This window comes from Ochlerotatus camptorhynchus, unplaced genomic scaffold, assembly GCF_037179485.1.
Source record: "Ochlerotatus camptorhynchus isolate MF236.1 unplaced genomic scaffold, CSIRO-AGI_Acam_v1.1 ptg000316l, whole genome shotgun sequence".
NCBI classification, from domain to species: domain Eukaryota; kingdom Metazoa; phylum Arthropoda; class Insecta; order Diptera; family Culicidae; genus Ochlerotatus; species Ochlerotatus camptorhynchus.
In genome coordinates, this window is record NW_027040804.1 from 3,017,411 (window position 1) to 3,042,648 (window position 25,238).

The following is a 25,238-nucleotide window of genomic DNA, read 5'->3' on the forward strand; positions in this document are numbered from 1 at the left end:
TATGATCATTGGGGATTTGGTCCTTGGTTCGGCCCTTTTGAGGGCTAGATTTTGACAGTTGATTCGCATCTAAAGAAGAATCTAACCAAGGATCGAACTGTCGGCGACCTACTTAAATATAAATTAGTAGGAGTGAGAGGTGAGAAAATAATCATCAATCATCTAACATTCAGACAAACCAAGTGCAGAGCTTTTGGAACTTCCATTTTGATGGATCCCTTTGAAACTACCTAGCGATGTCCTCATAGTAGGAATAAACCATCAATAACCTTTAGAGCCAGGATGAACCAGTTATAAACTACCGACATTTTACACTGTTTACTAAAAGTCACATGATGAAATGAAATTGGGTTGTTAGCGGAATGCATAAATAAAACAGGTTATCTGCCAATTAATTCCACCTAATTAATATTGGTATCCATGACAGATAGATATTTCGATTACAGTGTGTAGTCTCATTAGTGTCATTTCCACTAAAGACTTATCCAAATACAACCTCCAAGTACTTTTACCATAGGCAAAAGTGCTAAAATCACAGGTATACAAAGATTTAAGTTAAGTAAAGGAGAAAAATCCTTAAAATCATTTAATAAAGAAAAAAACCCCAAAGCCGTAATCAAGTAATGAAATTGGGTTGTTAGCGGAATGCTTATGTAACACAGGTAATCTTCCATTTAATACCACTTAATTAATTTTGGTATCCATGATACTTATTTAATCTACAATGTGCAGTCTTCAGCAGTGTCATTCCCATTTAAGGTTATATGTAGATATGTGTTTAGAAACAAATAACTTGGAAAAGATCTGAAAACTGCGTAGAAGTGGAAACTTTACTTAAGTTTGAGAAGCTTCGTAGAAGTTAAGGGAACATTATTTTATTTCAGGGAAGCTCATTATTGATCGGGAACCTCTATATAATTTCAGGGAACTTTTTTGAAGCACCATGGGCTTGGAATAGTTTTGAAAATTACGTACAAATTCAAGAAATTTCAAGAAACGTAGAAGTATAGCAAACTTTATAGAAGTTTTGCGAATGTCGTAGCATTTTGATGGGCTGCGTAAAACTAAGGAATTTAGAAAAAGTTCAGGGAATTTTGTAGAAGATCCAAAGATAGTTCAATAACTTTCTAAGAACTACAGGGATCATCGCTTCAGTATAGGGAACTTCGTTGCAGTTTGTCATAGATCTTAATTCGAAAAAGCTCCGTGAACTTCTTGGAGATGTTGGTAACTTCGTTAAATTTCAAGGAACTTTCCAGATGTTCAAGAATATTTGTAGATTCAAGGTGCAGTTCCAGAAGTGCAAAGATATTCAGAGATCTTCGTAGAATAAAGAGAGATTAACAAAATACGGAATTTGGAATAAATTCAGGGAACTTCGTAGAAGTTGAGGAAATTTAGTTAAACTTAAGGGAGATTTGTAGATGTTCAAGAAACGTTGCATAAGATACAGGATATGCTTTCAAACATCCTTCCTAGACAGCAGAAAATATTCAAAAGACTTCCATATAGACGAAGATATAAGTAAAGTTCTCGGGATATTTTTCCAAGACTTCAGGTTGATCATATTCTGAGGATCTGCCAACTGTTTAAAAATTCAAATTTCTTTCAAGACATCCAAACAAACGATCATAGGACGCCAACGAGTGATGTCATTACAATTCAAGTAGCATTTTTTACTAAACGAAGTGTCAATGAATTTGAATTATTTAATAAATTGCCAGTGAATTTTGAATGAAATTGCCTACATTTAGGCGCAACTGAGTATTTAAGACATCTTTTTTGGCACTTCTGCTGAAAATTCTTTTAACACAAGGGTTTTAGCATCTGAATCGGATTAAGGGAACCCACATTTAATAAGAACAATTACTAGAAATGCACCGGGAAGCCATTTGAGTAATTGCCACCCCATATCGATATTTTCAAATACAAGGTTTAAGAAATTTCCTAAAAATTAACAAAACATCCAGTATTATAAGAAATCATGCAGAACAATGGAGTCCTCATAGTTACGATTTTAATACCATTAGTTTTTCAATGTAGTTTATTGTAGAAATTTATTTATTTACGTGATCAATTTATCCCCGGATTACGGTATTCAAATGTTTTCCAGCGTATTGAATCTGATGGAATCTTGAATGATGAATCTAGATTTTATGGCCATGTTTGTACATTCTCTGTAGGAAGACCCGTGCCTTGGTGATTTAGCTATATTGTCAAGAATTAGCACTCCAGCAGATGAATCCCGGGCATAAATTTCAACGAAAAGATGGAAGTTTCTACATACATCAAATATGTATAAATTTCTTTCTTTTCGATGAAATGTATGCCCGGAATTCAGCTGCAAGATAGATGCCTTAGCACATAGAAAAAATCGTACTTTTCGTGCGTATTTTTTTTTATTAAATAAATCAAAAAGACTGAAAAAGCTTATGTAAATATTAATTGGTTTCGAATGGATATAACTAAAACTAACCTTAATTAAAATATAAAAAAAAATCCCACTGCTTTTGAAAAAATAAATTCAATTATTATCTAGTTACAAACAGGGACACAATCATTCAAGTTTCGAGTTCATTCCTTTCGATTAGAATTAAAGGTAAATCTTGATTGACTCCGAATGTTAGTTTGTCCGATACATCGAATAAAAATAGTTCTGGATAAGTGCTTTTCTCTTCAAATATTACTTTTCATAATTTTTGCCAGGCGGCAAAATTTTTCGAAATTTTTAAATCTTAATCTTGAACATTTTCCTAAGTCCTAAATGCATGAAATTCATTCTGTCCGTACTTTACCATGTTTAAAATTCCAACTCCTAGAATTTACTTTGATTCCTAAGCTTAAGATTTTAGTGATGATGAAATATTCCGAAGCTAGAAAAAGCTAGTTAAAAAAATTCATGGAATTACCTAGCTCTGAACATTTTCTTATTTCGAGATGCTTAAATTTATGACAGCCAGACGTTATGTGATTTCATTACAAAAAGCATGAAAAAAGGATCTTGTTCGAATTCAGTAAGTTTTTAAGGCTCTCCCAATCGAGGTTCGAATCTAGTTGCCAAGGTTGCAAATACTCATTTCAGCTAAAACAATGTTTTTTTTTATTATGAATAATTAGATGCCATGATCATATTTTGAATTGGTAGGATACAATAAGAGGTTGCAAAGAATGTGTTTGACATATTAAACCTGTTTATTTCACTTCATGAGTGTCAAAATCAGCGATTTTTCACACACTCACTCACTCACTCACTCACTCACTCACTCAGCGATCAGCAAATCGCTGATTGTGACTCATAGAAAGCATAATTTACAGATTTTATGTTTCAAACGCATACTTTGTAACCGCTTCTTGCAAGTTACAAGTAAAACATGCCATCATACCATCTTTTGGTTTTATTATTCCGAAAAACATTATTTTAGCTGAAATGAGTATTTGCAACCTTGCTAGTTGCTATGGAATAAATATAATCAAATTTATTTTTTCACCATCAAAATAAGAGTAAGACTCAATGACATATGTTCACAGGAAAAATGTACCCGAAATCAAGCATTTTTCGCAAGTTTTTATTGAACCGTAGTTTAGCAAACAAAAAATGTAATAGGCCTCCCCCATAGGCCCCCTCCAGATATTTTTTTTAGCTACGCCAATGCAGATGGGTCTTATTTGCTTTTAGGGGCATTATAGATGGCTAGCGATCGGGGATTCCGTTCGGATCATTACAATGCGACGTACACACTTGAAGATTTATAAGGTCTTAACATGGTTCCACGAACGTCTGGTCTAAAATTATTAGGCCTAGGAGTCAGGTTTAGGTATGTGTTTTTTTTTTTAAGGTAAACAGAAAAGCCATCCAGGCTTTAAATCCATCACGTAGGCCCTATGCATCACTAGAGATATGCATGCTTTGGATACTTGAACGGGAATGTGATTTCAAAGTGCAAATTATCGTATTAAATTTCCAAAAGTGAAATGTTGGCAACTCTATTTAACCAGCTTAAGCGATAAACTATGACACATTTCAGTTCACTTGCCATTTTACAACAGTGCGAAGGTCAACATTTCCATCCGTAGTTCTTCCTGTAATTAAAAATAAAACACATATAACAGCCATTGCCTCATCCCACCACCGAACTGATTCTGATTTATGTCGTACACGAATGATTCATCATCCCTGCCGTCGTGGGTCTATCTTTGCCGTCTCATATGGTAAGTATCCAAATTTAGAGAACAAATCCAATGCAAAGCGACAGCTCAGTGCAGGGCCAAACGGGCGAAACTTGAGTCGAATGCAAGCACAAGTTCAGCTCAATCTCGCTGGTGATTTATTTCGGAGTTCATGAACTTGACTCTTGGGGAAAATGCAGAGCTTGAAGCCGCGTTAGTCGGATCAAACTTCAATCGTATCGATTACCATATTTAAAAAAAGCGAAAACGCCCATCTTCAAGGGCCGGCGCCGTTTGAAAGGTTCAAGAGTTAATAATCCTACTTTCAAGACATTGGCCATCAATTTTGATCGAACGGCGCCCGGCCGGGACACCATCCATCGGTCAATCGATCACACCGAGCGAACGAACGAGCGGTGCTTTTACGTTGAAATCGATCGACGCACGATGGACTGTTGGTCCATGGGCCACGCATAAATTGAAGTGAGAGCGCGGCTAATTCGAGAGGCGGTTGATTCGATTAAAACCAGAAACCTTGTGCGGCACCACGATCAACGGCAGCAGATCAAGTGGAGGTTATGTATTATTGCACTACTGGGCTTGTCTCCCGGCAGCAGTAACGCTTTTGATTAAGTTGGAACTCTGGTGAATGGTCGGTCGGTTGGTTTGAAAATGTGACAAAAAAGTATGCGCGATTAAGTCGACGAGCTGCTAAATGTGGTGATTAGCGCTGAATGGCCCGTGGCTGTAAACTTCAGGGTCGTGAGTAATGTAAAAGGCGAGCATTTGGAAAGAACCACTCGAGTCCACAGGTCTTTGTTAAGATTGGACCCTTCGTCACCAATGACGTTAACCTACTCTATTGTAGAATTTCCAAACACATTATTCACCTCACCGGCGCAACAGAGTGCATATCTCGTAGCCGGACGTGCTAATTTTAGAGTTCAGTTTCCTCTAAACAGAGAAGAAGAAAAATATCCCGTTGTACGTTCCTCCGACTGGCTAGAAAACACAAACGGTAAAAATCGACTGCTAACCGCTAAAAATTATCACAATGATGCTGTTGATGATGAGGATGATGATGATGATGCTGTTTAGCTTTCCTCACTTAATCCCGAAAAACCCAAACAACACGATGCATTTCGAAACCCGTCAGTCAGTGGTCGTAGTACCCAGTAGGAAAACCTCGCACCACGACGACGATCGTATCTTCTCCTCCTCGCTTCGCAAATGGAAATCCAAACAATAGACAAACACGAAAATGCAACTTTCATTCTCACATTTTGGCACTTCCTTTCTGGCTTTCTCCTCGGCACCGGCACCGGTGGAAATCTTTCTTCTTTTCTTACTCTAGTAGCACAAGCACTGTTTCATTTTCGTTGAACCCAAACAAGGTGGTTGCCTCCGCACCGGGACGACAAAACGGTAGTAAACAAAATCGATTCGTTTCCGGTTCGGGGAAAAATGACGCCAATTTGTGGAACGGCAAATCAAAACAAACTGGCAGCGAAACCGATGATGAAATGTCACTCGAAATTATCTTTCGCGATCAAAACATCCGAAAGTTAAACTGCAACGAACGGAAATAAGTGTAACCGCCTAAACTGACTTTCCGACGACTCGTGATCCGATCAAAGAAAGCGCTGCGAATAAACTGAATGACCAAATCAACATTCACAGCTACTCAGTTACTCGGCTAGCTTGGATCATTGCGACTTGATGCTCTTGCTTTTGCTCGCGAAGTCGTCTCTAGAATATCACGAGAAGAGTGAGCGTGCGTTCCGGTTGGAATCGCGAGAATAAAGTCCCAGATGGTCGCCACTGGGGACGACGGAGAAAGACGGCCACCCTTTGGATTTTTGAAACAAATCAATTAATGAAAAACATAAATGACGTAGAATTCTTTGCTGTAGTAAACACCCAATTGTTTATGTTTGCACGTTCGAAAAATTTAATTTTTAAATCGAATTTCTCCGATTGTATGAAATTTTGCATAATTTTTTTCGCTATCGCCAATAATTCGCATTTTTAATTAAAAAAAAAAACAAGAAAAAACATATGTGAAACCTACTGACAATGGAACTCGCTCAACGTTCATTAATTTTGATACCCACGTCCAATAGACCAATACTGGAAGAATATTACTGACAGGTTATTTACTGAAAGGATAAAGGGTGATACGGTCAAAATTTGGTCAAGGGAAAACGCGTGTAAATCGGTGAAATCGTTTATTTAAAAATCAAATTAAATTTCTTTTTCAAGTTCAATTAGTATAAAATTCAGGAAAAATATTCAGTTAGGCTTCCGCTTTTCCAAATCCGAATTGCCGGGCCTTACGCTTGACCCCTGCCATCAGATTTTGTACAGCCACCTTGTCCACCTTCTTCGCCGCAGAAAGCCAGTTTGCCTTGAACTGCTGCTCGCCCTTAGCAGTTTTTTTGGTCTTCTTTAGGTTCCGCTTGACAATAGCCCAGTATTTCTCAATTGGGCGGAGCTCTGGCGTGTTGGGAGGGTTCTTGTCCTTGGGAACCACCTGAACGTTGTTGGCGGCGTACCACTCCATGGCCTTTTTACCGTAATGGCAAGATGCCAAATCCGGCCAAAACAGTACGGAACAACCGTGTTTCTTCAGGAAAGGCAGCAGACGTTTATTCAAACACTCTTTCACGTAAATTTCTTTGTTGACAGTCCCGGAAGCTATGAAAATGCTGCTTTTCAAGCCACAGGTACAGATGGCTTGCCAAACCAGATATTTCTTTGCGAACTTTGACAGTTTCATGTGCTTGAAAACATCTGCTACCTTTTCCCTTCCTTTTGCCGTATAAAACTCCTGTCCCGGAAGCTGCTTGTAGTCGGCTTTGACGTAGGTTTCGTCATCCATTACCACGCAGTCAAACTTCGTCAGCATCGTCGTGTACAGCCTCCGGGATCGCGCTTTGGACGTCGTATTTTGTTTATCATCGCGATTTGGAGTCACTACCTTCTTGTAAGTCGATAGTCCGGCTCGTTTTTTGGCTCGATGCACGGTTGTAGACGATACACCCAGCTTATTTGCGGCATCTCGGAGAGAGAGGTTAGGGTTTCGCTTGAAACTACCGGCAACTCTCTTTGTCGTCTCAGCGGCTTCCGGTTTTCGATTTCCCCCCGATCCAGACTTCCTGGCTGTCGACAAACGTTCCCCAAACACTTTAATTACATTTGTAACGGTTGATTTGGCAACTTTTAGCGATTTTGCCAACTTTGCGTGCGAGTAGCTCGGATTTTCGCGATGCACGAGCAAAATTTTGATACGCTGCTCTTCTTGCTTGGACGGCATTTTGACAACTGAAGAGTGAATTCCAAAATCAAAATAGGAGCAACATTCTACACACACACACCTTCAAAATGAGGGGTGTTCAGGTTTTTTAAATGCAAAATTGAAAGAAATACGTCAAGTTGATATTGACCAAATTTTGACCGTATCACCCTTTAAAAAAGTAATTTGAGAAGATTCCTAAGATTCTGGGGCATTGACATTTGTGTAGAGTCTGAAATTATAAAAATTTTCTTCAAAATTTGTAATCAACAACAATCTTCGTGATGCACGATTTGGAGAAAAATAATTAAAATGTGAAATTTAGAAAAAGATCAAGATCACAGATTTGAAAAAAAAAATATCATACTTCTGGGACGTGGAGTCATAATTGTCAACGCTCTGAGCATTGGAAACATTTTAAGGATTATAACAAATTACCGAACAATCTATAGAATCTTGCGGACAAACTCTGGAATTTTTAGTAAAATTTAAAAGTATCCAAGTTTTGATTTCAAACAAATATTGAGGAGGAATCCCATATAATTTTCGAAGGTGAAGTTCTGAGCAGAATTCCAGAATTGTTCTTACTTGAAGTCCTTATAAATTGTAAGATAAGTTTGAAGGGATTTCTGTGGAGAGGAATGCAAGTTCTAAATTAAATTCAAAGGTAATTTTAGAAGATTTCAAAGGAGTTATGAAAAAAAAAACTTTAAAGAAAATTCCTCGTGATTCTGAGGAGATTTGCATGGGGGTCGAGAAATAAATTACAGATGAATTTTAAGAAGAATTCCAGGAGAATTATGATGAAAATTAAACAAGAAACAGAGTTCTAAGAGTGTTCTGGTGTTCATATCAACTCTAGTGCAAAAGATTCATCACAGAGCTCCAACAAAACCGATTGCAAAAAAAAAATAGAAAGAAATCCTTTCAAATACTCCAAGGGGTTTCTAAATAAAATTTCGAAAGATTTCTGCTGGTTTGAATAGAGTTAAAAAAAAATGAAAATAATTTCAAAAGAATCTCTGAATAGGTTCAAAGGAATTTTAAGAAGAATTCCAATCTAATTCTAAGAAGAAGTTTCAAGGAATATCCGAAAGGATTCAACGGTAATTATTACGCGGAGTGTTTTCTGGTTAATTTCATGATTATTCAGAGCAGATTTCCAAGTTAATTCTGGAATTCATATCATGAGAAGTTTGAATTAAATTGCATGATTATTTTGATTTCGAATTGAAAACGAAAAATTATACCCCGGAAAATAATAGTTCAGATTCGGTTTAATAAAATATTTGTTTCCAAAGTCCAGCAACTTCAATATTTTCTTTTAAGGCTCTTGCACTTTACAGCTGAAATTGAAACGACAAAAATCTATTTGAAGTATTGCTAAGTGATTAAATTCTTAAAACAATAAGACGGGAAACTGAAGAAAAGTGTGCAGCAAATATAGCAAGACATTCATTTGGTAAATAATTTGGTTTATTCTGAAATTCTGGTACAAAGATTTGTTCCTATGGTACGGTCAGGCATGGCAAATCATTTACATTCATTACGTGCATTCATTTACATTCATTTGCCTCTATCTTTATCTATCAACAGAATTCCGTAAAATGATGTATGAAGCATTTGTAGATTTCAATATAAGCTAAAACTTTTGTGAAAAACTCAAATTTATTTTTCCCGGTTCTTTCGTCGGATTCCCGGGTTTTTCCCGGTCTCTTTTCAAATTCCCGGATATTTCCCGGTATTCCTGGTTTTCCCGATTTTCTGGCCACCCTGATTGAAGCACTGAACCGGCATTTCTGATCGAAATACGGTTTCAGACAAAGTTGCAGAGAATAATAATGTCTTTCTGGGTAAACATTTAAAAAACGGTTAAAAATCCAAATATCTTAAAATGTCCTTGCCCAATTTTTAGACACCTACTGAATAATGTTTATTTACAGTAATCGGAGTGAAAATTCGCTATTTCAAATGTATACCAAACCGACTTAAAATACATATAAGTACGTCATACAATATTCTTATTATATTTTAATGTTGCAAAATTATGACAGATAAACTTGTTTGTCCTTTACCTCTGTTCAAACAAAGATATATTAAATAACGAACGCTGCAATTCAAAACATATATCGTCAATTAAATTGTATGATATTAACATATTGTTGTGAGTTTGAACGGATCTATCCTCGTTTACACAAGGAATGTGGCTGTATTAAAATTTGCAAACATTATGGTACCATCTTGATAAGTTTTTGTTCGGCTTTGTTCGTACCAATACTACCGATGCCAAGGAGGCAGCTCCCACACCTGGACCCTACCTATCGACCCATCAACTCATGAACCGGTGACCAAAGGCTTTACTGATCAGAGATTTAAAGCCTCAGAAAATCCCAGCGGCGCCGACTGGGATTGAACCCAGGCCTTTTGGGGTAAGAGTCAATCACGCTTACAACTACACCATGGTATATTTGAAACTGATTACTCATTAAGAATTACACGCCCTTGTAGGAAATAAAGATACATATTTTTTCAATAACTTTTTACCTTAGAGGGTCACCAGTTACTACCACCATGGCACATGTTACATAGGGGAAATGGCTCTAATGTTGGCCTATGGAAATCTGCTATTTATCAATTTTATCTAGATGAACGCGTCATTGGGACGGTACTAATGGATATTTTTGGTCACTATTTTAAATTAATTCGATTGGTGAATTTATGTATGGACCCAAGTAAGGGGCATTTAGGCTGACATTACATCCATTTCCCCTACTAAGTGAGTCAAATTTTCCTCCAAAAATCGAGAAAAAAAAACTACCCAATCCACACGGCTGATAAAAGTATCTCTATACCTGAGTCGAATTCAACTCACAATTGCATTACCTACATTGCGTAGCGCCATTGGGCACTGTGGGGAGATCAGTTAAACAAATGCAAAGTGAGCACCGTTTAAATGCAATTTTAGCTATTCAACGGGGTTCCACGGTATTCAAGAAGTTTTACTTAGAAATGCGAGGAAAAATACTCTTATTCACTAAGTAACCCCTTTTCGTAATTTTGAGTCAAATTCGACTCAATTTTGAGTTTATCTTATTGACCGTGTACTAGTGTACTCATTGACTTAAAATACGTATTTTCTTTTTCTTTTTTCAAGCAGATTTTTGAGGAAAATTGTACTCACTTTCTCAAGACTTACACTCAGCACATTGTGCCCAAATTAGATTCGCCACAGCTTGGGCACATCCATCGGCACACCTTCAGCACAATCTCGTAGGCATTGGATTGTTATAAATAAAATGGAAGCACTGCTGAATAACTGTCATTGAAGTTGTTCACAACATTACTTGCTGTTTGACTGTATATTCAGGAACATCCTCTAATTGAATATACCATAGGAACTCAGACCAGCAATTGACTTATAGATCTAAATACGACATGTAGGTTCTAGAGTGGGCTCAAGAGAAAAAGGCAGCTAATCAGACCCCATTAGTAAACCTTAATTCAAATAATGCGGCAACTCACACAAAACAAACTAAAGAAGTCCAGTGTTGGCAAAATCAGAAATCAATTGATATTTTTCCACTCTCATGCGCTCGCAATATCACGCGTGATATTGGAACAAAATATCATGCTTGATATTGATTTAACAAGCTCCTTTGATATTGCTAGACTATTCACAATGGCAAAAATCAAGCTGAGAGTTGACTCTACACAAAAATGATTCCATTGCACATCGTTTTATTAGAAAGAGAAAGCTTAGTTTCCTATCCCTTTTTAATCTTCACCGATGGCAGACGCAAAGGGACTGTTGCAAGCCATTATGGAAGTTTCGGTTGCATTCGGGTGTAAAGCAAAAATCATTAAACTCAATCTCACCACAGTGTGGTGAGATTTGCAGTTGGTGAGTTTTGTTAGCTTGATATTCCGAGCTGCGATATCACAGCTTGCAAAATCAACCGCAATTGTTTGCTTGTTGATTTTTGTCTACGAAAATCAAGCGGGATCTGGGGGGTTGGTGAGATTTGATTTTTTGGTATTTTCCCAACACTGAAGATGTCTATTCATCATCCTCTATAGTCGGTCTCCAACATTGCTCCTCACTGGTTCCAACTCTTTCCGATCTCTGATAGACCGATGCTTTTCACATCACAAAAGGCTAGGTTTTTGGTCTGCCTTTGAGGACATTATAAAGCACTAAAACACAGGACTTTCATTATCCTATAGAAAACAAAACATCAAAATTTTGCAAACCCGCCACTTCCCTCAATCCGATTTATCCTTGCGATTTCAAACCAAAACATTCAAGATGTCAGAAATACCGGGTTGGCGGGATGGGTATTTTAAAAACAATTGTAGCTTACTCTATGACCGGCACAATCGGCACACCTGCGGCACACTGACAAAAAAGATGACCCAAGATTGGTGTGCGAAGTGACCTACCTCTTGCACTTTCTACTATTTTGAGAGAAATCATACTCAATATTGAGTTAGTTTCATCGGCCGTGTACGGCGTCTAGCGATGTGCTAACTGTCACATCCCCAGACGATTTGAAGTAACACGTACAAGCAGGCATGGAAAATCATTTACATTCATTTCGTGCACTCATTTACAAGCCTCCTTTTTTTCATCAACAGATTTCCGTAAAATAATGCATGAAGCTTTTGTAGGTTTTATGATTGCCTACAACTTTTGTTAAAAATTTAAATCGGTATCTCTTATGCATGACGAACCAGAGCGAACAGAACCCAGTATTGTTTTTCAGTGAATGTAAATTGCACTCTCTGAAAAACAACAAAAAGTTCCACCCGCTCTAGTTCATCATGCATAGGAGATACAGATTGGAGTTTTCCACAAAAGTTGTAGTTAATCATAAAACCTACAAAAGCTTCATACATCTTTTTAAGAAAGTATGAACATACTGAGAGGTTAGCACATATCATCGGTAAGAGAGGTGTGTGTGAGAAAATTTGCGAAAAAATCTAAGGGCACCGCCCAAGTAACAATTTTGGTTTTATGAGGATTCTGTAGACCATGATTTAGACTTTTAGAATGCTTTCAAACCGCAATAAAACCTGCAATGTTACTTGGACGGTGGGATTCAAACCCACAATTCCCATTCAGTACACGGGTGCATTGCCAATTATACAACGGTGGACCTATATGGTCTATGGATGTATTTAGCTAATAAAATTTGAGTTGTGAATCCGTTTCCCACCCGAGGGGGACGACTCTATCTACGATGCAGAAAAGATTGTGTTTTGCTGTGGCTAGCTGCACGCACGCTGAGTAGATAAAAGGAAGATTTATATCGATTTTGAAGATTTCCTGCAAAAAGATGACGCACGATGCAAGTAGATGCGAGAAATGAAAGATGATTTTTCGAAGATTGATTCGCTAGTGTGAGATTTTTTGAGCATCTAGAATTGAGATTTAGATGTGTCGCTCCCCTCGTTCCCACCCTAGTCTTTTTGCGCAAGCGTTCTACACAAAAGCTTGTACCACAACCACTCAGTATCAGTCGTTGTGATCAGTCGATGTGAACTTTCTTACAAACAATTAATTGGACTGCAAGTCGCTAAACCGTAAATCAAAAAGCTTCAAACATCATTTTACGGAATTCTGTTGATGGAAAAAGTTAGAGCCAAATGTATATGAATGCACGAAATGAATGTAAATGATTTACCATCCCTGCGTACAGGTAAGCTCTTTTATAACCTCGCAACTGGCCATCTCTCTCTCTCTCTGTTCTCTCGATAGTCATAGCAAGCGAGCACGTAATTGGTTGATTGCGGTCTAAAATTTTGATCAATTTTCAATAGTTTACTAAGGATAAATTACTATAATGTTTATACCAAACAAATTTTAGATCAATTCTGAATCAAAGGGTGTGAAAAGAATTGAAATCCATCAATAAATGGCCAAGCTGTAAGCGTTTAAAACCTAACACTATTTCGCGACAAAAAATATGATTTGCACCCCAGTATTGTTCATAAAGACGTATTTCTACGTCAAACTGTTTCGGTGATTTATGTTGTATGCAGAAAAGTGAAAAATGTTCATTTTTCCAAATTAGAACATTTTAGAAAAAACGGTAAACCTTTTTTTTTTTATTTTCCTTTGGTTTGTTTTTTCCGTCGATCTTGTTTTCCGTGCTGAGCACCAATTCTACCGACGTGCCAGGAAGGCAGCTCCCACACCTGGACCCTACCTATCGACCCATCAACTCATGAACCGGGGACCAACGGCTTTACTTCCCATCCGAAGGAAGGCGTGATCAGAGATGTTATGCTTCAGAACATCCCGGCGGCGCCGACTGGGATTGAACCCAGGCCTGCTGGGGTGAGAGGTAATCACGCTTACCACTACACCACCGGCGCCGTTAACGGTACACCTATTAGCTTTAATTTTTACCAAACTGGTAACTGACATAGGAAGGTAGCTCCATGTTGTCAGTAGTTGTGAGATCAAAACTGACAGTTTTCATTATGTATTACAGAAGTAGTTACAGCTGGTGACTGAACAATAACCTTGTTAGCCTTATGCATGGTTACCATACGTACGATTGCCATAAAAATGATTTCCAGAATATATATTTGCCATAATATACGATAGCCACACCAAACGTTAACCATACTTTTGTTGTGCTGGATGTGTTTTATCCAATTAAAATACTCACAAACCATTTTTCTCTAAGAGTTGACTTATGACCAGTTGCAGGCCAAATAGGATGAAAATATAAAAATTTAATAGTCGGCCTTCTCCGATTTGCATGAAACTATGTATAATTATGTGATAGGGGGGAAATGGCTCTAATGTTGGCCTATGGATCTAAGATAGGGCCCATCGCTAAAAATCTGCTATTTATCCATTTTATCTAGATGAACGCGTCATTGGGACGGTACTTATGGATATTTTTGATCGCTATTGAAAATTTAGTTGATTGCTGAATTTATGTATGGATCCAAATTAGGGGCATTTAGGCTGACATTGCATCAATTTCCTCTATGAACAATAATTCAATTTTTTCCAAAAAAATCGGCCATTTTGAATCTTATTTTGACGAAGGACTACGTCTGTGATTTCTATATGGGGGTACGCTTTGTGAAACCCGAAAATGGAACATGTAACAAAATTATGAAAGATTTTGAACGTTAATAACTCAGCTGCCCCTGGTCCAATTTCAATAATTTTATCACCATTCGATCAGAAATATTTCTAGGCATATGTTATATTTAAGACTTTATCATTTTTCACAATGTCGCTATTAAAAATTGCACGAATGTGCAACTGTTGCTGTGATAGTAAAAATGATCACCGATTGCCTGCGAAAATAGATTTCCCTAAAACATATTTCAAAGTTTAATTCCATCCGGTCCCACCCAACGGTGTTTATTCAATCACCGCGTGGTGAGTGGTGATGTTCTCCAGTACACAACGAAAGGCTGCTTGCAATCAGCGAGCTGCAGCCAACATGAGCATCCATAGAAGGAGGAAAAAGCAGCACCGCTATTAGCTTCGTGAGTTGCTGCGGCATACTAAAGAGTATAAACAGAGAGAACCCCATTCAAATTCCTATTCCTACACCAAACACAAGCTCATGCTGCAGCTAACAAATAAGATTTATTATATAAGACCACGTAGTCCTACGTTACCATTGCGTACAACCCTATAGGGCTGTCCCTTGTAGCTAACTTCGAGCAAACAACGTGCATTCGATCCCAATTGTACTAGATACAGGTTTGAGAAAAATTGAAAAGCATGGAATGAAATCACGGCTCCGTAAAACTCTATCGAATGAGTCATATCAGATAAATCAATTGAATAAAAAAATCTCCCTAACTCGATATTTAAGAGATCACCTAAGAAAGTACTGTTTACTTTAACCGGAAAAAGTAACCGAACTAGTTCAGAATAGGGGAGCTCACGGCTACAAAGACTAGCTCAAAATTGAGTCGAATTACACTAGTTTAATGGCAAAAGCCAGGTTTACTCATGCACCGAATAAACGATACTCAAGAATTGAGCATACGTTATCAGGGTGTCGACTCAACGAAGAAAACAAAATTCCCTGATATTCCCTGATTTCCAGTAATTTTCAAAAAAATCCAGGTGCAGTCTTCTTCTTCTTCTTCGCATTTCAAGCTTATTGCATCTCGCATATTAGCTTATTGCGTGCTCTCAACTTAGTGTTCTAGATGCACTTCCACAGTTATTAATTGAGAGCTTTCGATGCCTGTACCATTTATGCATTGGTATAATTGTGAGGCAAGTACAATCATACTTCTATGCCCAGGGAAGTCGAGAAATTTTCCAACCCGAAAAATTCCTAGACCGGACCGGGAATTGAACCCAGCCACCTCCAGCATGGTCTTGCTTTGTAGCTGCGCCTTTACCGACTGAGCTAAGGGAGGCTCCATCCAGGTGCAGTACCTACCCGGTTTTGGCAACACAACCCCATCAGCTATAACTTTCCTCAGAATATATTAGTACTTTATGGACATTTTTTTTGAAAAACCCATGAAGAGCGGTCCAGTACAACTTCAAATTAAAGAAAGCGTTCCATACATTTTATAGATTGCAATAAATACAGAAATCTCATGTTGCCAAAAACGGAGAGGATCCCCATTCTACCCAAGGGGCATAAATTTATCCAAATCTCCAAATCAGCTTCATGGTGACCAGCAAATCTCGATTAGCAATTTTTCCGTTTTTCTCCCGGAATTTTGGAAATTATCACAGTTTAGGTATTTTAATTAAGCACAAAACTGAAAGCGATGAAGCCGAAGGTTAAATGGGTAATTTCTAAGCCAGCAGCACCTTTTCTGGATCTTGAATTTGGATCTGCGACAGGTTCAAAGTCTTCACAATTTGTGTACGAAAAAAATGGTTCGTAACTTTACACACTTTTATTTGATTGTTCTCAAGCCTTTCCTTTTTATTAATTTCCTTTCACAGAGATCTCTCCAGAATTCTTTCTCTGGAAATTCCTTGAAATTTTTTATATAATAGTACAGAAATTCTCTGCAGAAAACTCAAAAATTCTCCGTAGACTTCACCTCATACCAACAATTGAAAAGGGCCTATTGGCTTTTGTGAGCAAAACTTGTAATCCCCCTTTCCTGCCTTCCCGACGAGAATTGTTTTCAAATTTTGCTCAGAATTATCTTGGAATGCTTCTCTAAATTCTTCTGAAAATTTCATGGATTATTTTGGAACTGTACCCTCAAAATTCGCGTTCCTTGGTATTTATCAATATTCCTGGAATCCTCTTCACTCTTGGGAGATCTAGTAAAAACTCTCCTAGAGTTTTTCCTAAAGCTACCTAGAAAATATTCTCTGAAATACTTGGTGTTATCCAGTGATGGCATAATCCTCACTCAAATGATTTTGTTTCGCTCTCAAGGGCTCCCAATATCACGCATGATATTGGAATAATATATCAAGCGTGATATTGTTTTTACAAGCTCCTTTGATATTGCGAGGCTATTCAGAACATGTTAAATTGCAGCCACGAGTTGACTTACCACAAAAATGATTCCTTTGCACATCGTTTTCTTAGAAAGAGAAAGCATAGTTTGCTATCTTTCTTTACGCTTCACAGATGGCAGACACGAAGTTACTGCTGCCAGCAGTGATGGAAGTTTCGTTTCGTGTTCGGATGTACAACAAAAATCTTGAAGCTCAAACTCAACACAGTTTGGTGAGAATTGTAGCGAGGCAGTATTGTTAGCATGATATCATAGCAACCGTATCACAGCTTGAAATATCATCGGCTGTTGTTTGCGTGTTGAGTTTTTGGTTTACGATACTCAAATGAGATTATGCACATTGGTGAGATAAGATCTTTTGATATTTTCACAACACTGGTGTTATCACTAGAATTAATTCTAAAATCAGCTCAAATTTGCTTTGGAAAAAATTCTAATATTCACTTAATTGTGCTTCAAAATGACTGTAGTTATCCTGAAAATCTAGACCAGTTCAAGAGTCTTGGAATCTTATTGTTTTCCGAGAGAGGACGAGATATGTTTTTCCTGATTTGTCAACTAAATTCATGGGATGTTCCCGGTGACTTCAAATTCCAGCTTTTTCCGGTTTTCCCATGTTCACTGGTCACTCTGCATTTCACATATGAAACACTTGTTTTTAATCCCATTATATTTGTTTTGCTCGAGCACATTTTGAGACCCACCTCCGTAAGAAAATTATTCCGGATAATATGCTTAACCAAAAGCTAATTCGCTGGCGGATTCCTCCGGTGGGAAAAAGTAAAAACAAAATTCTGTAAGTTAATTCCATCTCAATTGCAATAGCAGCAACATAACCATACTAAAACTTTACTGTGCAGCTAATTTTACGAGCTAACCAGGTTTACAATGAAGACCTAGAATACTTACTACAGGCACTCTATGCTGTCAAAGCAATGCTTGTCTACGTATATTTGAATCATTATTCAAGCAATAAAAAAAAAACCAATCAAGACCATTATCCTAAATTCTCATTAGTTAGTTCTCTGAGCTAATCAAGCTAATAAGAATACAATAAAGAACAAGAAGTATTCAGAAAAAAAATCATTTTCTTCTCTTAAAGCTGGGTTTAAACAATGCAAGTTAATTGATCAACTCAGTTGAATTCAACTGCCTTGAGCGTATAAACTATGCCATTTAACTGACTTGAATTGAAAAAAAGTTGAACCAGGCTCAACTTTTCAAGCCAATTGAATCCAACTGAGTTGATCAATGACTTGCCTTATCTAAGCCCAGCTTAACTCTTAATCATTCTTGCATTTACTCAAAAGCGCTCCAATGCGCTCAAGGGATTGATTTTTGTTGAACACAGCTGGATCGAGTAGACGCAGAATCTACTTGAAGGTTAAATTTTGATAGACGCAATTAGGTATAACATCTTTTAAAAGACGCACATTCCCATAAGCAGCTTAATTTTGCATCAACGAGCAACGTCTAGCGTCTCTACGGAACTGAATTTTTATCTTGTCTCAACTCAGGAATGTGACCACACCCAGTGGGAGCTGAATTTAAAATAGGCTCAAAATCATCGAAATACCCTTTTATTTCAGTATCTTTTGCTCCACTTGCAAAACTGAAACATCAAGAGTTGAACAACAACACTTTCGCAACTCTAATTACAATTTTAAATTGAAAACCATCCTCAAACTACAACGAGTAATTAAGTTGTTTGCGAACAGCAAAGTCAGCCATACTTATTAATAGGTTTCTGTCATAAATAAATATTTCCCTGACTTTGAATAAAATTCCCTGACAATCCCTGATTGTCCAGGTCCAAAAAGGAATTCCCTGATATTCCCTGATTTTCCAGGGTTTTTTTCTTCAGGTAGTCGACCCCCTGGTTATAAACTAAAAATGGTGGAAATTGAGTAGTAAGTACCGTACTCAGTCCAAGAGGATCCCAGATTTTAACCAAAATGTCACGTAATTAATTTTTCGAATCATTTAAATCCAAAATTCTATTGATGAAAATGTGTTCACTGTGTTTCGGTAGGCAAGTAGATTGTAATGAAAACATCTTCACGAACGTAATTTTGGGTTTGAGCGAAACAACTGCTTTGGAATTTTTGAAAATCAATAACGTCCCCTTTCACCTTAAGGGAGAGCTGTCAGTAAATTTCCAATTTTACTTTTTCAGTTTTGGGCCGTGTGGTTCTATGCCTCCTTCATATGTAAAATCAGACAAAGATTCCTTTCCTGTCCTGGACAATTCTACACTGATTTTGAGAAATTAATATTTTTGTTCAAGAGAATAATCCATGAGGCGTTGTTTGCTCGAGGTTAGCGGGTTTACAGTCTTGGTTGTGAATAGGATAAGGCGAAGAAGTTTGGAATTGGGATTCTTAGCTTCATCTGAGATTTGTCACCACCATGTTGACGGTTGTGCAGTGTAGCCAGATTTTGCATCTGGATTTCGACCAGCTGAGTTAAGTTGAAAGATTTTCTAGCGAATAGATCCAGCGAAGTACTACAAAACCAGATCAGCAAGCAAATCAGTGAGATAATTCACAAAATTTCATCTTTCACGCGGGCAAACAAGTAAATATATACCGGAGACTAAATGATGAAGATATTGAACGATTTAGACCGGAATAAATGGCCAAGCATCGAAGTCAAGTTATGGTTCGACTAGAGATCAAGCAATAATTTGACGAACACTTTCCGACGGGAAACTTCCGCCCAACTCTCCTTTCCTTTGATGGAAATTATATTACATAGGCCAATCCATACGTTCCGGAGCTCGGCAAACGAAACACAATTTTCGCATCAATAAAGTTTGCGCATATCGTAACCGGGATGTAAACAACATTACTGTAAACTGCTTTTGCTCCCTTTTTTTCTTTCTGTTTTCCAAGAAAAGATAAAACGAGTTCGTTTGGGATAAGTACGTACGTACGAGGAAATATGCTTCCACACTTCAATGCGTTCCCTTCCCTAAAATCAATATTTGTTCAACCTTTGTTCGGTCGACGGTGCTAGCCCCCAGGGAATGCGGCTCCGGACGAAAGGTTTCTGATCTTATTGAACTTCAATTTTCTTCTTTTGTCAGGCGAGTGGAATTTTTCCCGCTTCTCATTCATCAACTTTATAAAGTTTAAGTTTCCCAGATCAAAGGCGAAAACGCAGCGCTCATGGGTGAACTAATTTTCCCTTGTTTTCCACGTCTTCGTTCCACTTCACAGCCAACTGGCACATGGTGCTAATCTTCCGGCAAAATTGTCAATTAGTAAAACAAATGCATGCCCCCTGGTAGGGGAGGGGGGGGGGGGGGTGGAATGCCAAATATTTCCACACAACTTGTCATAATTTATGGGTACCGTTCCGCACGTATGGTTGCGGGAAATTTTTCCAATTATAAGCCTTTATGAAGTGAGCAGAGCGCGCGATAAAACAACGTCCGGTTCGAACCGAGAATGCGTGTGCACGTGTGCTGCGGCCAATATCTAGCAGTGCTGGCTCTGGCTGGGTCCGAACGAACGTCGCAGGTCTATGTTTCCATATGCAGCCGGGAGCGGTGGAATCCAGCTGAGTTCTTCCGTTTATTGATTTCATTGTGTGTCTTTTTTTTTTGTACTTTCACGTTTTTGTTTTCTGAAGTTAATAGACAGACAGGCAGAGCGTGCCGTTCTGTGAATTGTGGTTATGATCGTGTCGTTTGTTTAAATTTTCGCGCTTTAATTTGTTTATCAACTGCCGACTGGTACATTGGATTTTTTTGCGAGGAATTGTTTCAGAAACATATGCAAATTATTTGTAGTCGTGGAGTTGGAGCCGTAGAAAAAGTACCAACTCCGACTCCGACTGACATAAACCAATAATTTGAAACTAGAACCTATTTTGGTCCACGTGAAACTTTTTTGGCTGACGACCGGTTTGATTGAATTTGAATTGCTGTCATGAAAACTAACATGAACCTATTAAGCCCAGCTTAATATACTGATGATCTTGATCTAATAAATCTCCACATACTACAGATTAAAACGTTATGTTTTGAAAGTTTATATTTTTATTAAATTTCAAGCTTTACATTACTGATAAATATCAATGAAAGATCTCGCATGATATTTATAGAGATGCTTCTGTCACTATCATCGGATGAGAAAACGATGATGATGAATTTCTTCAAAATTTCATCGATTTTTTTTATGACAGAACGTGACAATTTTGTGAACATCTCATTACTAGCTCATTTATTGATATTATTGTACATATCGTACATATATTCACTCTACTGATTACTTGCCTAAAACCATCTAAATCAGTTAGAAATTTTGATGTCATAGGTAGGTAGTTTCGTCTCGTGATAGTGAGAGAACTTGTTTTCTCGTTGTCACATGACGGCCACGGTATTTACCAGCTCTGCACAAAGCAAGTTTTGCAATATTGATTATCCATCTGTTTGTAATCACCTTGAACGCATTACAACCTTGGAATGGTCATCACCTCTGCATACAGTCCACTATTATTTGTGTCGTTGGCTACAACTGCACTATATTCAGGACCGATAGGCAGGAGCTCGTTGTTTACAGCGTGGTCACCTCAGCAACATCTACGTGGCCGAGGGATCGGTCTGTTCATTGGCGCGGGATGGAATTTACGAACCCCAAATTCGTCGCACGTCTGCTCAACCTGATCGTTACTGGGAGATGTAGCTAGTGGCTATCGATTCGCCGGTGAAAACGGTTCGAACGGGGGAATCATTCCTATGGAGCCATAAAGGTTGGTGAAACCCCAATTTCATGTCGGCAGAGCTATCGGAAACGACACATCAGAGCAATGTTTGTTTTTCTCATTTTTGTATACTGAAATCTTGATGTGCTAGCCTCTTAGTTGAGACATATATCGAATTGTATTTAATACACGTTTTGAAGGATTTTTGTAATGAACTTAGCTTTATTTTTTAGATACAGACAAAGGCTTAATGATCCTCGACTCCGTTTCCCGATAGATTTGATACGCCGCTATTGGAGGTTTAATTAGCACATCGATCAATGAAATAATTGATCGCTTATGGTTTCCTATGGAGAGAGTTTCGATTCAAATGGTTTCATAGAGATAAGAATGCTGAACAGTACGTTTTGCACTCGTGTAAGCTCTGCATATTCATATTAATACACGGAAACTTCAACTGAAAAAGCTTTTATTCAAGCTGAACAAGCCACATTGTGCCCTTCGTCCAATCTTTGTTGGGTATAGCTAATGAGTCGTAATGATTACAGCAATTTCACCGAGACGGACTCGTGGCCGTGCTCGGTGGCCTAATGGTAACCCTTTTTGCGTACTGGGTAGAAAATCATGGCTTCATTCCCAAGCTCCTTTATATCCTTTACAATGACATGATTTTTCAAATCCTTTACCAAGACGTATCCTCACCTTTAATCTACCCTTATCCCATCCTGTGATGCTCGTTGAAGGGCAGAGGACTTCTCTGTTTCCAATAAAGCGAGTATCACGCCTACAATTTCCTTCTATCTCTCTCTCAGTGTGGTTGATTAATCCGCAAATCAACAGAATTTTAGATTACCTGATCTAGTGAACGTCCAAAAAAATTTGCGGATTTTCCAGGTTTTAAGGGGTTTTTTTAAAAGCGCAAAACAAATTTTACACATGTTCAAAATGTTGGCTCAGTCTTAACTTTTGAATGACGATTTTCGGCAGTGATGTATCGCTGTTTTGGGGCTTTTCCATTACTTTTTATTGTATAAAAAGTATAGAATGGTCTTAGAAGAGGGTATGTAGATAGTTCCGTTACAGTACGGCAGTATGAAAATTGAATAGAAGTTGAAAATGAGCGAAGGGCCATTAATGCGACAGTACAAAGTCAAACGCACACCTTTTTGTCTAAGCCGTACGATGTACGCGGAGATTTGAAGTTTGTCTTCTGCCTGCGGCTATGGAATAGTTCTAGCGACGTTTCATCACTACCTAAAGCCCCACGTTGCCGAAAGCACATGGTGTGTTATAATGCAATTCTTCTTTACCCAACTTTTCAATTTCTATTCAATTTCAGGACTGTTACAAGATTTTCTAAATTAGATTTTTGCCTTCTCTCAACTTAGTGTTCTTTGAAGTACTTCCCATATTTTAATTGAGAGCTTTCTATGCTTGTGTATGAAGTAGAGAAATTTTCCAACCCGAAAAATTAATAGCTCGGACAGGAATCGAACTCAGTCGCCTCCAGCATGGATTTGCTTTGTAGCTGCGCCTTTACCGACTGAGCTAAAGAAGTATCGTTTGTAACCTTTGGAAAAAATAACAATGTATCATCTTCAGTTATTTATGTAAAGTATAAATTCTGAGTAATTACTAACATAATAAAACACCCTTACATTACGCGATTCTATTGAATAATACCGGCCTAGATTCGATGAAACATTATTTTAAAAAATTAATGCATTTTCATTTTTTTTTTTTTTTCTTTTGGTTTGTTTTTTTCCGTCGATCTTGTTTTCCGTGCTGAGCACCAATGCTACCGACGTGCCAGGAAGGCAGCTCCCACACCTGGACCCTACCTATCGACCCATCAACTTATGAACCGGGGACCAACGGCTTTACTTCCCTTCCGAAGGAAGGCGTGATCAGAGATGTTATACCTCAGAACATCCCGGCGGCGCCGATTGGTATTGAACCCAGGCCTGCTGGGGTGAGAGGTAATCACGATTACCACTACACCACCGGCGCCGTTATAGCTGGTAATTTAGGCTTTCTTGATATCATATTATATTACGTTATTACGTTATTGCCATCAACTATAGTCTGGTCGTAGTATAATGTCATGACGTCAGGGTAGGCGTGTAAAATGCATGCGAAAGTCAATACTGTCTGCCACACCTTTTATTTTCCTAAACTTATGAATTGATAACACGCTTAAATAATAATGCAACAAATAGTTTGTCACCTTTTTCACCGGGAGAGGGTATTGCTGTTGGCGTCTTTTCAGAAACATATGGAAATTCGAGAAGTGAACCATATTGTTAATTTTTAATATTTGATAGAATGATAGAATTTAATTGAATTTTCAGTTAACCCATCGTAAAATAGGCAGTTTATTGCTATTCAGCTCCCTATCCAAATGCAAAATTTGCGCTCCGTACAGCCATTCTCTGTGTTTTCACTGAAGGTGCACTCGAGAGCGCTCTCAAGTGCACCTTCAGTGAAAACATAGAGTATGGCTCTGCGATGCGGAAAGCTTACATTTTGATAAGGAACTTAATAGCATTAAAGTATCTATTTTACGATGGGTTAATTGAAAATTCAACTGAGTTTTACATTAGCATTCTATAATAAAAAAAACAGTAATGAAAAAACCCCAAACACACTGGAAAAATATTGGACTTCTTTCATCTAACTGTAGATATTTAAAGAGAATGTCGCTAGAGATAACCGATCATCGTAGTTAAGCCCTTAGGATTCTTAACACTTGGCATCATAATTAATGCTCAGTTCGATTCAGGAAAGTTCGCCAACTACAGTCCAATCATCATAGCTGAGTCCTTGCAAAAAAAAATACCATGGGACCCGCCGGCACCAAATTTATCACCTTTCCCTTCAGTATACTTCAGTTCTACTCCAAGCACGCTGTACCAGTCACCAGTCAGTCGCGTCATACACAAGTAACGCCGCCGTCGTCGTTGTCGTCAGCGTGGCGAGACGTCAACATACAGAGCCGAAAACACACAACCCAGCATCAACATCGGATGACATCATTCCGAATGTAGCGGAGCCAGTAGAGCAGTTCCACGCCAACTGACGAATCGATCTTATGTGACCTTCTCCAATTTCCGGAGAACTTTAAGATTTGGGCGTAATTGCTTTTGTAAACAAACACGTCAATCGCTGATTTCTCGCGAATAAAAGCACAATCTCGCGAACAAACTATACCAAATGATAGAGGAATCATTCCTCTAGCTGTTTGTGTTGTTAGTTTTTATAGATTGAGCTTTAATTCGCGAGAGATCGGCAAATGACGTGTTTGTTTTCAAAAGCGATTGCGCCCTAATCTCGAAGCTCTCCGGATTTGCATATTAATTTGCATAATTGTTTTCACATGTTTGCTAAAAAACAACCGTTTTAAATCTCATGAAGAACTTCGAAATGGCGTATTCTAGATTTTTCAACAAGTCTTAACTAGAAAACGTCACTTCCAATCGAAATGACGTCTGAGGACAAGTTGTAGGAAAAAAAAACTTCCTGAAAAATTATACACGGTAAATAAAACAAAGTAATTTTAGGGAAAAAAATGTTTAAA

At 38.0% G+C, this 25,238-nt stretch overlaps 1 protein-coding gene across 2 annotated transcripts in view; it reads right to left on the minus strand.

The window, feature by feature from the left end:
* Nucleotides 1-25,238, minus strand: part of toc (toucan) — a 494,668-nt gene that overhangs the window by 86,213 nt on the left and 383,217 nt on the right. The window lies entirely within an intron of this gene.